The sequence below is a fragment of the Triticum aestivum genome, chromosome 2D (genome assembly GCF_018294505.1).
Source record: "Triticum aestivum cultivar Chinese Spring chromosome 2D, IWGSC CS RefSeq v2.1, whole genome shotgun sequence".
Lineage (NCBI taxonomy): Eukaryota > Viridiplantae > Streptophyta > Magnoliopsida > Poales > Poaceae > Triticum > Triticum aestivum.
The window spans coordinates 115,261,305-115,275,359 of NC_057799.1; positions in this window are offsets into that span (position 1 = coordinate 115,261,305).

Below are 14,055 nucleotides of genomic sequence, written 5' to 3' on the forward strand. Positions count from 1 at the left end.
TTTGCTTGATCCATTTTGAACTTCTTCAAAACTTTGTCAAGGTATGTGCTTTGTGAAAGTCCTATTAAGCGTCTTGATCTATCTCTATAGATCTTGATGCCCAATATATAAGCAGCTTCACCGAGGTCCTTCATTGAAAAACTCTTATTCAAATATCCCTTTATGCTATCCAGAAATTCTATATCATTTCCGATCAATAATATGTCATCCACATATAATATCAGAAATGCTACAGAGCTCCCACTCACTTTCTTGTAAATACAGGCTTCTCCAAAAGTCTGTATAAAACCATATGCTTTGATCACACTATCAAAACGTTTATTCCAACTCCGAGAGGCTTGCACCAGTCCATAAATGGATCGCTGGAGCTTGCACACTTTGTTAGCTCCCTTTGGATCGACAAAACCTTCCGGTTGCATCATATACAACTCTTCTTCCAGAAATCCGTTCAGGAATGCAGTTTTGACATCCATTTGCCAAATTTCATAATCATAAAATGCGGCAATTGCTAACATGATTCGGACAGACTTAAGCATCGCTACGGGTGAGAAAGTCTCATCGTAGTCAACCCCTTGAACTTGTCGAAAACCTTTTGCAACAAGTCGAGCTTTATAGACAGTAACATTACCATCAGCGTCAGTCTTCTTCTTGAAGATCCATTTATTCTCGATGGCCTGCTGATCATCGAGCAAGTCAACCAAAGTCCACACTTTGTTCTCATACATGGATCCCATCTCAGATTTCATGGCCTCAAGCCATTTTTCGGAATCTGGGCTCAGCATCGCTTCTTCATAGTTCGTAGGTTCGTCATGGTCCAGTAACATAACCTCCAGAACAGGATTACCGTACCACTCTGGTGCGGATCTTACTCTAGTTGACCTATGAGGTTCAGTAACAACTTGATCTGAAGTTTCATGATCATCATCATTAACTTCCTCATTAATTGGTATAGACATCACATGAACCGGTTTCTGTGATAAACTACTTTCCAATAAGGGAGCAGGTACAATTACCTCATCAAGTTCTCCTTTCCTCCCACTCACTTCTTTCGAGAGAAACTCCTTCTCTAGAAAGGATCCATTCTTGGCAATGAACGTCTTGCCTTCGGATCTGTGATAGAAGGTGTACCCAACAGTTTCCTTTGGGTATCCTATGAAGACACATTTCTCCGACTTGGGTTCGAGCTTATCAGGTTGAAGCTTTTTCGCATAAGCATCGCAGCCCCAAACTTTAAGAAACGACAACTTTGGTTTCTTGCCAAACCACATTTCATAAGGCGTCGTCTCAACAGATTTTGATGCTGCCCTATTTAACGTGAATGCGGCCGTCTCTAAAGCATAACCCCAAAATGATAGCGGTAAATCAGTAAGAGACATCATAGATCGCACCATATCTAGTAAAGTACGATTACGACGTTCGGACACACCATTACGCTGTGGTGTTCCGGGTGGCGTGAGTTGCGAAACTATTCCGCATTGTTTCAAATGTAGACCAAACTCGTAACTCAAATATTCTCCCCCACGATCAGATCGTAGAAACTTTATTTTCTTGTTACGATGATTTTCAACTTCACTCTGAAATTCTTTGAACTTTTCAAATGTTTCAGACTTATGTTTCATTAAGTAGATATACCCATATCTGCTTAAATCATCTGTGAAGGTGAGAAAATAACGATACCTGGCGCGAGCCTCAACATTCATTGGACCACATACATTAGTATGTATGATCTCCAATAAATCAGTTGCTCGCTCCATAGTTCCGTAGAACGGCGTTTTAGTCATCTTGCCCATGAGGCATGGTTCGCAAGTACCAAGTGATTTCAAAAGTCCATCCGTATGGAGTTTCTTCATGCGCTTTACACCAATATGACCCAAACGGCAGTGCCACAAATAAGTTGCACTATCATTATCAACTCTGCATCTTTTGGCTTCAACATTATGAATATGTGTATCACTACTATCGAGATTCATCAAAAATAGACCACTCTTCAAGGGTGCATGACCATAAAAGATATTACTCATATAAATAAAACAACCATTATTCTCTGATTTAAATGAATAACCGTCTCGCATCAAACAAGATCCAGATATAATGTTCATGCTCAACGCTGGCACCAAATAACAATTATTTAGGTCTAATACTAATCCCGAAGGTAGATGTAGAGGTAGCGTGCCGACGGCGATCACATCGACTTTGGAACCGTTTCCCACGCGCATCGTCACCTCGTCCTTAGCCAGTGTCCGCTTAATCCGTAGTCCCTGTTTCGAGTTGCAAATATTAGCAACAGAACCAGTATCAAATACCCAGGTGCTACTGCGAGCTCTGGTAAGGTACACATCAATAACATGTATATCACATATACCTTTGTTCACCTTGCCATCCTTCTTATCCGCCAAATACTTGGGGCAGTTCCGCTTCCAGTGACCAGTCCCTTTGCAGTAGAAGCACTCAGTCTCAGGCTTAGGTCCAGACTTGGGCTTCTTCACTTGAGCAGCAACTTGCTTGCCGTTCTTCTTGAAGTTCCCCTTGTTCCCTTTGCCTTTTTTCTTGAAACTGGTGGTCTTATTGACCATCAACACTTGATGCTCTTTCTTGATTTCTACCTCCGCAGCCTTTAGCATTGCGAAGAGCTCGGGAATCGTCTTATCCATCCCTTGCATGTTATAGTTCATCATGAAGCTCTTGTAGCTTGGTGGCAGTGATTGAAGAATTCTGTCAATGACGCTATCATCCGGAAGATTAACTCCCAGTTGAATCAAGTGATTGTTATACCCAAACATTCTGAGTATATGCTCACTGACATAACTATTCTCCTCCATCTTGCAGCTGTAGAACTTATTGGAGACTTCATATCTCTCAATCCGGGCATTTGCTTGAAATATTAACTTCAACTCCTGGAACATCTCATATGCTCCATGACGTTCAAAACGTTGTTGAAGTCCCGGTTCTAAGCCGTAAAGCATGGCACACTGAACTATCGAGTAGTCATCAGCTTTGCTCTGCCAGACGTTCATAACATCTGGTGTTGCTCCTGCAGTAGGTTTGGCACCTAGCGGTGCTTCCAGGACGTAATTCTTCTGTGCAACAATGAGGATAATCCTCAAGTTACGGACCCAGTCCGTGTAATTGCTATCATCATCTTTCAACTTTGCTTTCTCAAGGAACGCATTAAAATTCAACGGAACAACAGCACGAGCCATCTATCTGCAACAAACATAGACATGCAAAATACTATCAGGTACTAAGTTCATGATAAATTTAAGTTCAATTAATCATATTACTTAAGAACTCCCACTTGGATAGACATCCCTCTAATCATCTAAGTGATCACGTGATCCAAATCAACTAAACCATAACCGATCATCACGTGAAATGGATTAGTTTTCAATGGTGAACATCACTATGTTGATCATATCTACTATATGATTCACGCTCGACCTTTCGGTCTCAGTGTTCCGAGGCCATATCTGCATATGCTAGGCTCGTCAAGTTTAACCTGAGTATTCTGCGTGTGCAAAACTGGCTTGCACCCGTTGTAGATGGACGTAGAGCTTATCACACCCGATCATCACGTGGTGTCTGGGCACGACGAACTTTGGCAATGGTGCATACTCAGGGAGAACACTTTTATCTTGAAATTTAGTGAGAGATCATCTTATAATGCTACCGTCAATCAAAGCAAGATAAAATGCATAAAAGATAAACATCACATGCAATCAATATAAGTGATATGATATGGCCATCATCATCTTGTGCTTGTGATCTCCATCTCCGAAGCACCATCATGATCACCATCGCCACCGGCGCGACACCTTGATCTCCATCGTAGCATCATTGTCGTCTCGCCAACTATTGCTTCTACGACTATCGCTGCAGCTTAGTGATAAAGTAAAGCAATTACAGGGCGATTGCATTGCATATAATAAAGCGACAACCATATGGCTCCTGCCAGTTGCCAATAACTCGGTTACAAAACATGATCATCTCATACAATAGAATATAGCATCATGCCTTGACCATATCACATCACAACATGCCCTGCAAAAACAAGTTAGACGTCCTCTACTTTGTTGTTGCAAGTTTTACGTGGCTGCTATGGGCTGAGCAAGAACCGTTCTTACCTACGCATCAAAACCATAACGATAGTTTGTCAAGTTAGTGCTGTTTTAACCTTCTCAAGGACCGGGCGTAGCCATACTCGGTTCAACTAAAGTTGGAGAAACTGACACCCGCCAGCCACCTGTGTGCAAAGCACGTCGGTAGAACCAGTCTCGCGTAAGCGTACGTGTAATGTCGGTCTGGGCCGCTTCATCCAACAATACCGCCGAACCAAAGTATGACATGCTGGTAAGCAGTATGACTTGTATCGCCCACAACTCACTTGTGTTCTACTCGTGCATATAACATCAACGCATAAAACCAGGCTATGATACCACTGTTGGGGAACGTAGTAATTTCAGAAAATTTCCTACGCACACGCAAGATCATGGTGATGCATAGCAACGAGAGGGGAGAGTGTGTCCACGTACCCTCGTAGACCGAAAGCGGAAGCGTTAGCACAACACGGTTGATGTAGTCATACGTCTTCACGATCCGACCGATCAAGTACTGAACGCACGGCACCTCCAAGTTCGGCACACGTTCAACTCGATGACGTCCCTCGAACTCCGATCCAGCCGAGCTTTGAGGGAGAGTTCCGTCAACACGACGGCGTGGTGACGATGATGATGTTCTACCGACACAGGGCTTCGCCTAAGCACCGCTACGATATGACCGAGGTGGATTATGGTGGAGGGGGGCACCGCACACGGCTAAGAGATCCAAGGGATCAATTGTTGTGTCTCTAGGAGGTGCCTCCCTCCCCGTATATAAAGGAGTGGAGGAGGCGGAGGGGGCCGGTCACCCTTGGCGCGCCCCATGAGGAGTCCTACTCCCACCGGGAGTAGTCCTCCCCCCTTCCACGTTGGAGTAGGAGAGGAGAGGGAAGGAGAGAGAGGGGGAAAGGAAAGGGGGGTGCCGCCCCCCTCCTTGTCCAATTCGGACTTGGGGGGGGGGAGGGGCGCGCGACTGCCCCTTGGCCGCCTCTCCTCTTCCACCACTTGGGCCCATGAGGCCCAATAACCTCCAGGGGGGGTTCCGGTAACCCCCCGGTACTCCGGTATATATCCGATAACCCCCGGAACCATTTCGAGACTCCTCGTCATGTCCGTGATCACATCCGGGAGTCCGAACTACCTTCGGCACATCAAAACACATAAACTCATGATATAACCGTCATCGAACTTTAAGCGTGCGGACCCTACGGGTTCGAGAACTATGTAGACATGACCGAGACACGTCTCCGGTCAATAACCAATAGCGGAACCTGGATGCTCATATTGGCTCCCACATATTCTACGAAGATCTTTATCGGTCAAACCGCATAACAACATACGTTGTTCCCTTTGCCATCGGTATGTTACTTGCCCGAGATTTGATCGTCAGTATCTCAATATCTAGTTCAATCTCGTTACCGGCAAGTCTCTTTACTCGTTCCGTAATACATCATCCCGCAACTAACTCATTAGTTGCAATGCTTGCAAGGCTTAAGTGATGTGCATTACCGAGTGGGCCCAGAGATACCTCTCCCACAATCGGAGTGACAAATCCTAATCTCGAAATACGCCAACCCAACAAGTACCTTCGGAGACACCTGTAGAGCACCTTTATAATCACCCATTTACGTTGTTACGTTTGGTAGCACACAAAGTGTTCCTCCGGTAAACGGGAGTTGCATAATCTCATAGTCATAGGAACATGTATAAGTCATGAAGAAAGCAATAGCAACATACTAAACGATCAAGTGCTAAGCTAACGGAATGGGTCAAGTCAATCACATCATTCTCCTAATGATGTGATCCCATTAATCAAATGACAACTCTTTGTCTATGGCTAGAAAACATAACCATCTTTGATTAACGAGCTAGTCAAGTAGAGGCATACTAGTGACACTCTGTTTGTCTACGTATTCACACATGTATCATGTTTCCGGTTAATACAATTCTAGCATGAATAATAAACATTTATCATGATATAAGGAAATAAATAATAACTTTATTATTGCCTCTAGGGCATATTTCCTTCAGTTGCATATCCCGGTATTCCGCCGGAGGCATTCACATAGTCATATTGTTGTTCTAAGTATTGAGTTGTAAGAAAATAAAAGTGTGATGATCATCATTATTAGAGCATTGTCCCAAGTGAGGAAAGGATGATGGAGACTATGATTCCCCCATAAGTCGGGATGAGACTCCGGACTAAAAAAAAAAAGACAAAGGCCATAAAAAAAGAGAAAGGACATAAAAAAAGAGAAAGGCCATAAAAAATGAGAGAAAAAGAGAGAAGGGACAATGCTACTATCCTTTTACCACACTTGTGCTTCAAAGTAGCACAATGATCTTCATGATAGAGAGTCTCTTATGTTGTCACTTTCATATACTAGTGGGAAATTTTCATTATAGAACTTGGCTTGTATATTCCAATGATGGGCTTCCTCAAAATGCCCTAGGTCTTCGTGAGCAAGCGATTTGGATGCACACCCACTTAGTTTCTTTTGTTGAGCTTTCATATACTTATAGCTCTAGTGCATCCGTTGCATGGCAATCCCTACTCACTCGCATTGATATCTATTGATGGGCATCTCCATAGCCCGTTGATACGCCTAGTTGATGTGAGACTATCTTCTCCCTTTTTGTCTTCTCCACAACCACCATTCTATTCCACATATAGTGCTATGTCCATGGCTCATGCTCATGTATTGCGTGAAGATTGAAAAAGTTTGAGAACACCAAAAGTATGAAACAATTGGTTGGCTTGTCATCGGGGTTGTGCATAATTTAAATATTTTGTGTGATGAAGATAGAGCATAGCCAGACTATATGATTTTGTAGGGATAACTTTCTTTGGCCATGTTATTTTGAGAAGACATAATTGCTTAGTTAGTATGCTTGAAGTATTATTATTTTTATGTCAATATTAAACTTTTGTCTTGAATATTTTGGATCTGAACATTCATACCACAATTAAGAGAATTACATTGAAAATTATGCCAAGTAGCATTCCACATCAAAAATTCTGTTTTTATCATTTACCTACTCGAGGACGAGCAGGAATTAAGCTTGGGGATGCTTGATACGTCTCCAACGTATCTATACTTTTTGATTGTTCCATGCTATATTATATTCTATTTTGGATGTTTAATGGGCTTATTTATACACTTTTATATTATTTTTGGGACTAACCTATTAACCGGAGGCCCAGCCCAAATTGTTGTTTTTTGCCTATTTCAGTGTTTCGCAGAAAAAGAATATCAAACGGAGTCCAAATGGAATGAAACCTTCGGGAACGTGATTTTCGGAACAAACGTGATCCAGAGGACTTGGAGTCCACGTCAAGAAATCAACGAGGAGAGCACGAGGCAGGGGGTGCGCCTACCCCCCCCCCAGGCGCGCCCTCCACCCTCGTGGGGCCCACGTTGCTCCACCGACGTACTTCTTCCTCCTATATACACCTATGTACCCCCAAACCAACAGAAGCATCCACGAAAACCTAATTCCACCACCGCAACCTTCTGTACCCGTGAGATCCCATCTTGGGGCCTTTTCCGACGTCCTGCCAGAGGGGGCATTGATCACGGAGGGCTTCTACATCAACACCATAGCCTCTCCGATGATGTGTGAGTAGTTTACCTCAGACCTTCGGGTCCATAGTTATTAGCTAGATGGCTTCTTCTCTCTCTTTGGATCTCAATACAAAGTTCTCCATGATTCTCGTGGAGATCTATTCGATGTAATCTTCTTTTGCGGTGTGTTTGTCGGGACCGATGAATTGTGGGTTTATGATCAAGTTTATCTATGAACAATATTTGAATCTTCTCTAAATTCTTTTATGTATGATTGGTTATCTTTGCAAGTCTCTTCGAATTATCAGTTTGGTTTGGCCTACTAGATTGATCTTTCTTGCAATGGAAGAAGTGCTTAGCTTTGGGTTCAATCTTGTGGTGTCCGTTCCCAGTGATAGCAGGGGCAGCAAGGCACGTATCATATTGTTGCCATCGAGGATAACAAGATGGGGTTTATATCATATTGCATGAGTTTATCCCTCTACATCATGTCATCTTGCTTAAAGCGTTACTCTGTTCTTATGAACTTAATACTCTAGATGCATGCTGGATAGCGGTCGATGTGTGGAGTAATAGTAGTAGATGCAGGCAAAAGTCGGTCTACTTGTCGCGGACGTGATGCCTATATACATGATCATACCTAGATATTCTCATAACTATGCTCAATTCTATCAATTGCTCGACAGTAATTTGTTCATCCACCGTAATACTTACGCTCTTGAGAGAAGCCACTAGTGAAACCTATGGCCCCCGGGTCCATTTTCCATCATATTAATCTTCCAACACTTAGCTATTTTTATTGCCTTTTTATTTTACTTTGCATCCTTTATTTCTCTTTATCATAAAAATACCAAAAATATTATCTTATCATATCTATCATATCTCACTCTCGTAAGTGACCGTGAAGGGATTGACAACCCCTTTATCGCGTTGATTGCGAGGTTCTTATTTGTTTGTGTAGGTGCGAGGGACTTGAGCGTGGTCTCCTACTGGATTGATACCTTGGTTCTCAAAAACTGAGGGAAATACTTACGCTACTTTACTGCATCACCCTATCATCTTTAAGGGAAAAACCAACGCAGTGCTCAAGAGGTAGTAGTCACTGACCAGTCATGAAATTTTGACCCAAACAGGCTCCTTAAGCAGACCTCAAATGCCCGGGCTGACCGGCACCCCTCATAGCCACCCCAAATATGGAGCGGATATGGGGGCACCGGGGCGCGCCCGCCACGTCAAACCCAACAGCCTGACCCCACCGCAAATTGCATCAAATCCACCAAACCATTCCTCCTCTCGCCGCCCTCCAACCTTTCCCGCGCCCGATCCCTCGCCGTCCGCCACCCTTGCTTCTCATCCTGCCCACCGGCCCCGATCCGCCGCCGTAGATGTCGTCCAGCCCGTCCCCAACCGCCGCGACGGAGACGCGGTCTGCCTCGTCCATCGGCGTCCCTTCCTCAGCTCTGTCGTGCAAGGCAGATATTGTCACCCGGAAGATGCGGCAACACCAGCAGCGAGAGAGGGAGGCGGCGGCGTCGCAGGGAGGTGCGGATATGGGCTTACGGATAAGAAGAAGGAGATCAACGACCGTAGGGAGTACGAGGCGGCAAGGGCGGCTGCGACAGCGGCAGCGGAGCATGCAACAAGGATGCAGGCGGAGCAGGACGCAAGCATGGGCTCGGAGCAGGCATCATGGATGTCGTCCGGCCAGTGATCCGACAAGAGAGCCATCGTCACGTTCGGACATGAATTTCATTTTGGCATGTCCGGTTTGTTGAACTATGATTTGCTTTGCTTTGTTTCGAAATGTTGAATTCGGACAATTTGTATCGTATGATCTAAGTGCATGAATTTGAGGATTAGCATTTGAGGTATATGGATGTGCAGGCCAACATATGATGGACGCGCTCGTGGGCGTATAGGGGACCGAATTTGCCAAGTCAGCTGTAGATGCTCTTATGGAGCAAATATTTTCTCCATTAGACAACGGTAATAATGTTTGCAGAACACTGGTAGAAAGTTACTCGAAGGTTCAGACTGGCCCATCCTAGCCCAACTCAACGTTTGTATTCACAGTTCAGTTTTTTTAGACCAAATCACCGGTTACACCTCATACCCCGTTGCAGTGAGAAAATAGAAAAGGAAGAATCATCACACAACATAAAACTGCATATTGTCGCCGTTTGGCAACTCTAGGAGTACGCATTGTACGTGCATGAAACCCTGAACGAGTCTACGGCCGGCAGTCTAGCTAGATACTACTCCCTCTTTCTAAAATATAATACGCCCGTGTTTTTCGAGGTTCAGTTTTGATCATAAATTTAACCAACAAGACTGACTTTGGCGGAAGCAAAAATTATATAATTGAAAACTTCTTTTAAATGCGAATTCATTGGTATAACTTTTGTTTCCGCCGCAGTTGGTCTCGTTGGTTAAATTTATAGTCGAAGTTGAAGCACAGAAACCGAGGATGCACTATATTTTGAAAGGGGGAGTATGAATATCGATGGGACGACAATTAACCTCGTAATCCCCGTCGCTGACAACAACTTTGAGACTCATCACAAAGACCGGCACGGCCCATATATATATATAAGCAAGAAACTTGCTTGTACAGCAGATCGATGTTAGATTAGCCACCATTAGCAGTGCAACTGAGCATTAGTCCTCAAAGAGCTAATTCATCGCATCCCCATGTGCTGGCTCACAGCTAGACGACGACGTCAAGCCGAGGAGGAGCGCTGGAGACAGGTGATGAGGCAAAGAGAAGAGGCGGAGAAGCGAAGAGAAGAGGCCGAGAAGACGCCCTGCTTCCGCTTGAGAAGGAACCTGGCCGCCTACGAGATGGAGGAGGGAAGGAGGATAAGAAGGGCTGCCGAGAGGGCCAAGGCGATGGAGAACGCCCAAGCGGCCGGCAAGGTACAAGGGAAGGGGAAGAACGTGTCACCACAGGAGGTGAGGATGGAGAAGGAGAAGATGAGGAAGGAGAAGAAAGAGGAGGAAAGGCTCAAGGCGAAGGTTGAGAAGGAGAGGAAGAAGCGCGAGGAGGAGGCCAAGAAGAAACGAGAAAGAGAGGCCAAAGAGAAGGAGATGGAGAAGAAGAGGAAAGAGGCATCCAAGAAGAGAAAGATAGCCAAGGGAAAATGATCTTGGAATGTTCCTTCATCACGGTAACATTGGTCCATTGCATATTCATTGTTCCTATAGCCTGCACTCATGACAGTATGTTCTTTGTTAACCTCCTATTTGAAACCGTGTGATATCACGGGAAGTGTTTTACATTGATTGAGCATGTCTGATTGTGACATCAAGGAGCGCTTCAGTGTGACTAAGTACTCAGTACATTGGCGGACCCAGAGGGTGTGCCGTGGTACACCCAGCATTTTACAGATTTTTTCACTATATGTCATCTTTTTCTGATTTTATTGATTTTACAGTACTAGAACTAATTCATCTGAAGCTGTATACGTACATGCGAACCTAGCAAACCGTAGAAGCAGCTCGACTTTTTTTCTACTAGCAGCACTATGTGTGTGTCCAGCTAAAGACTCCTGTACACATACATGAGCCCGGTAGAAGCTAGCTAGATCAATTCCATCGATCAATGTTGGCAAAAAAATCAACCCTAGCAGCGACTCGTGTAGATTGCAAACAGAAAAAACGAAAAAAATTAGGACTCTTCGGTCTGCCCCGTTATTTCTTGAGACAACTTCGACCTATCATGTGCTATTTTCAACGTTTTTCTTTTTGTGAAAAGGATCAAATCAACTATAAAGGTTCACTGGAAGTACAAAACACCTCAAGCATAATAAAAATTACATCGAGATCCATGGACCACCGAACGACCAGTGCCGCCGACGCGCCGCTGTCGTCGCTCCCCTACCGGAGACGGCCTGATCTTGTCGATGACAGCCGGGAAGTCTTCGTGCACGTGCCAGGAAGTCTCCCCGAGGAGCTGGCAGGAATCTACGCCGGAGCTCCGTCTAATCCGTCCCAACGAACGAAGTTGAGGAGGATTGGAGCCCGGAAGACTGACTCGAAGAAGAAACGCCATCATTCGTCTGAACGCCGCCCCTGCGAGGACTAAAATCCTACCTATCTACTAGCCGGATTCGACACATCAGAAATCCCCTCCCTGCCACCGGCCGCCGGAGCGGCAGGCGGAGAGAAGGCGAATCCACGTACTCGCTGGTGAATCGAGGGGGGGAAGGCTTTCCCTAATTGCCCTGCGAGAGGGAAAAAAAACTAGGTATAACGAGATTTGATACTTCCTGCCGTCCACGTCCGCCGTTCCTGCATCTCCGTACTGGTCCTAGCTCAAGTGTATTTCTTCTTTTCAATATTTACAGACGCTCGTGAATCTTCCATGCCTATTTAATGCATCAAATCCCGAGACGGTACTCAACCGCCCATATATAGAGTGCATTCGCGCTCGAGCGCAGAAACACCACGTCCGATTGGTAGTATTATCTCCATTTTGTTGAAAACATGAGGTCAAATAAAGAAGGTTGCAGCTGAAGGGCAAACCGAAGTTATTCTTGTGTATCTTTCATGTAATACTATTTGTATTGTAATTTCGCAAATTTGAAATTATTTTCTAAAACATAATATTGTGAGACTTGATTGAGCTATTTGTGTTATTCTTTTGCCATACATGATATGACACTTAGACTAGGCAGATTTTTTTTGAAGTGTGCACACCCTCCATTTTTTTCCTAGGTCCGCCACTGACTGAGTACAACACTCAGTCACCTGGTTTTTTCGTACGGCGCACACGCCCTAAGAAACATTTCTACTTTCAACCTCACAGTTAGAAAAGACTTGCTCACCATGGTTTACACTACTCGTGCACATCCTTCTTTATATCTCATAGTTAAAAGACTTAGTTTTGACAACCAAAGACCCCTGCATTTTTCTTTGAGGGAAAATTTATAATCTATTCATCATCAATCATGACAGTACAACAAACATAAAAAATAATAAAAATTACATCTAGATCCGTAGATCACCTAGCGACGACTACAAACACACTGAAGCGAGCTGAAGGGCATCCGAACAAGGTACAAAACAAGGACATTCCTAACCCAAATAAATAAAGGCATCTCTAACCAAACCCCTAAATTGTAACTACGAACACCTACTTAAAACCGAACTCCTCATATTTAAAGTTACAAAAATGATGACGTAATGAACACTTAAACTTAACTCCCTAAAGAAAATTTAGCACACAAAATTAACCTACTTTATTTCGTAACTAAACAATGGTTCCACATCATACATAGCATAATTAAATGGTCTGTTACCTTCTACATTGACATTGCATGGACATCAAATTAGTTAAAACATCGAGAAAAACTAAATAGAGCTACATACTACTTGACAGTACATCGACACTAGTCGTCATGTTCGAAAAAGTCCGATTTGGAGTAGACAGGGGATCACCCCCCCCCCCCCCCGCGTCCGGAGGGGCCAACCTCATGGTCGTTGTCGGTGGGCCAACTCTAGGGCATCTCGTTCTCCTCATCCTCGCCATCGGGAGCTCATCGAACATCTCCTTATGCTCGGCCTGGAGGAGGGCGAGCTTGCTTTGCTCGCGCTTGATCGTGCAAGCGTCCATCACAGATTGGAAGAATGTGCAGTTCTCTGCGATGAGTTGCAGGTCCGTGAGAAGCTCGGCGATGAAGGCGGCATTGGGGCGCTCGATCTTGAGCTGTGACTCAGCCTTGCGGTGCTCCGTCTCCTCGGCCAGGGAGTCGACTCTAATGAGAGGCACGATGGCGGGTGTGAAGGCGACACAAACTTGCTTTTCAAAAATATTAATCAAGTATGCTAATGTGAGATCTAATTTCAAAAACATAATTTAATTTGGACACTTGGTCTCATGTATGTTGCTGATGCCATCTATTCTTGTTTGTATACGGTGCTACATAGTACTACTTGTTTCATGCAGAGAGATGGCCTGTTTGTGCGTGTGCCTGCCGAGGAAAAGTGTAAGCGCACCGCCTAGCGTTGGGGTAAATAGACATGCATGAGATAAAAATAATAACTTTACATTTTTATAGGCAACAAGATGAAGCCTCGCATTTGTGAAGGTCACTTTGGTAGTTTGGATTAAAAGAAAGGTGGGACTATGTTGAGACTTAATCAAGTCTTAGTCAAATGACACAACACATAAAAAGGAAGAAAGAAAAGATTAAAAAAAATTGCACGGTTCTCCATGTGAGATCCTACGGTATAGCATCAACTAAGACTTTGTTAAGTCTCAGTCGACTGAGTTTTAGCAACCCGTTAAAAGAAATAGGATTGCTACCAGTCGACTGAGACTTAATCGAGACTACATGAAGATTTGCGCAAAAATAATTGGATTTTTTTCTTTGTATATGTTGTATCACTTGACT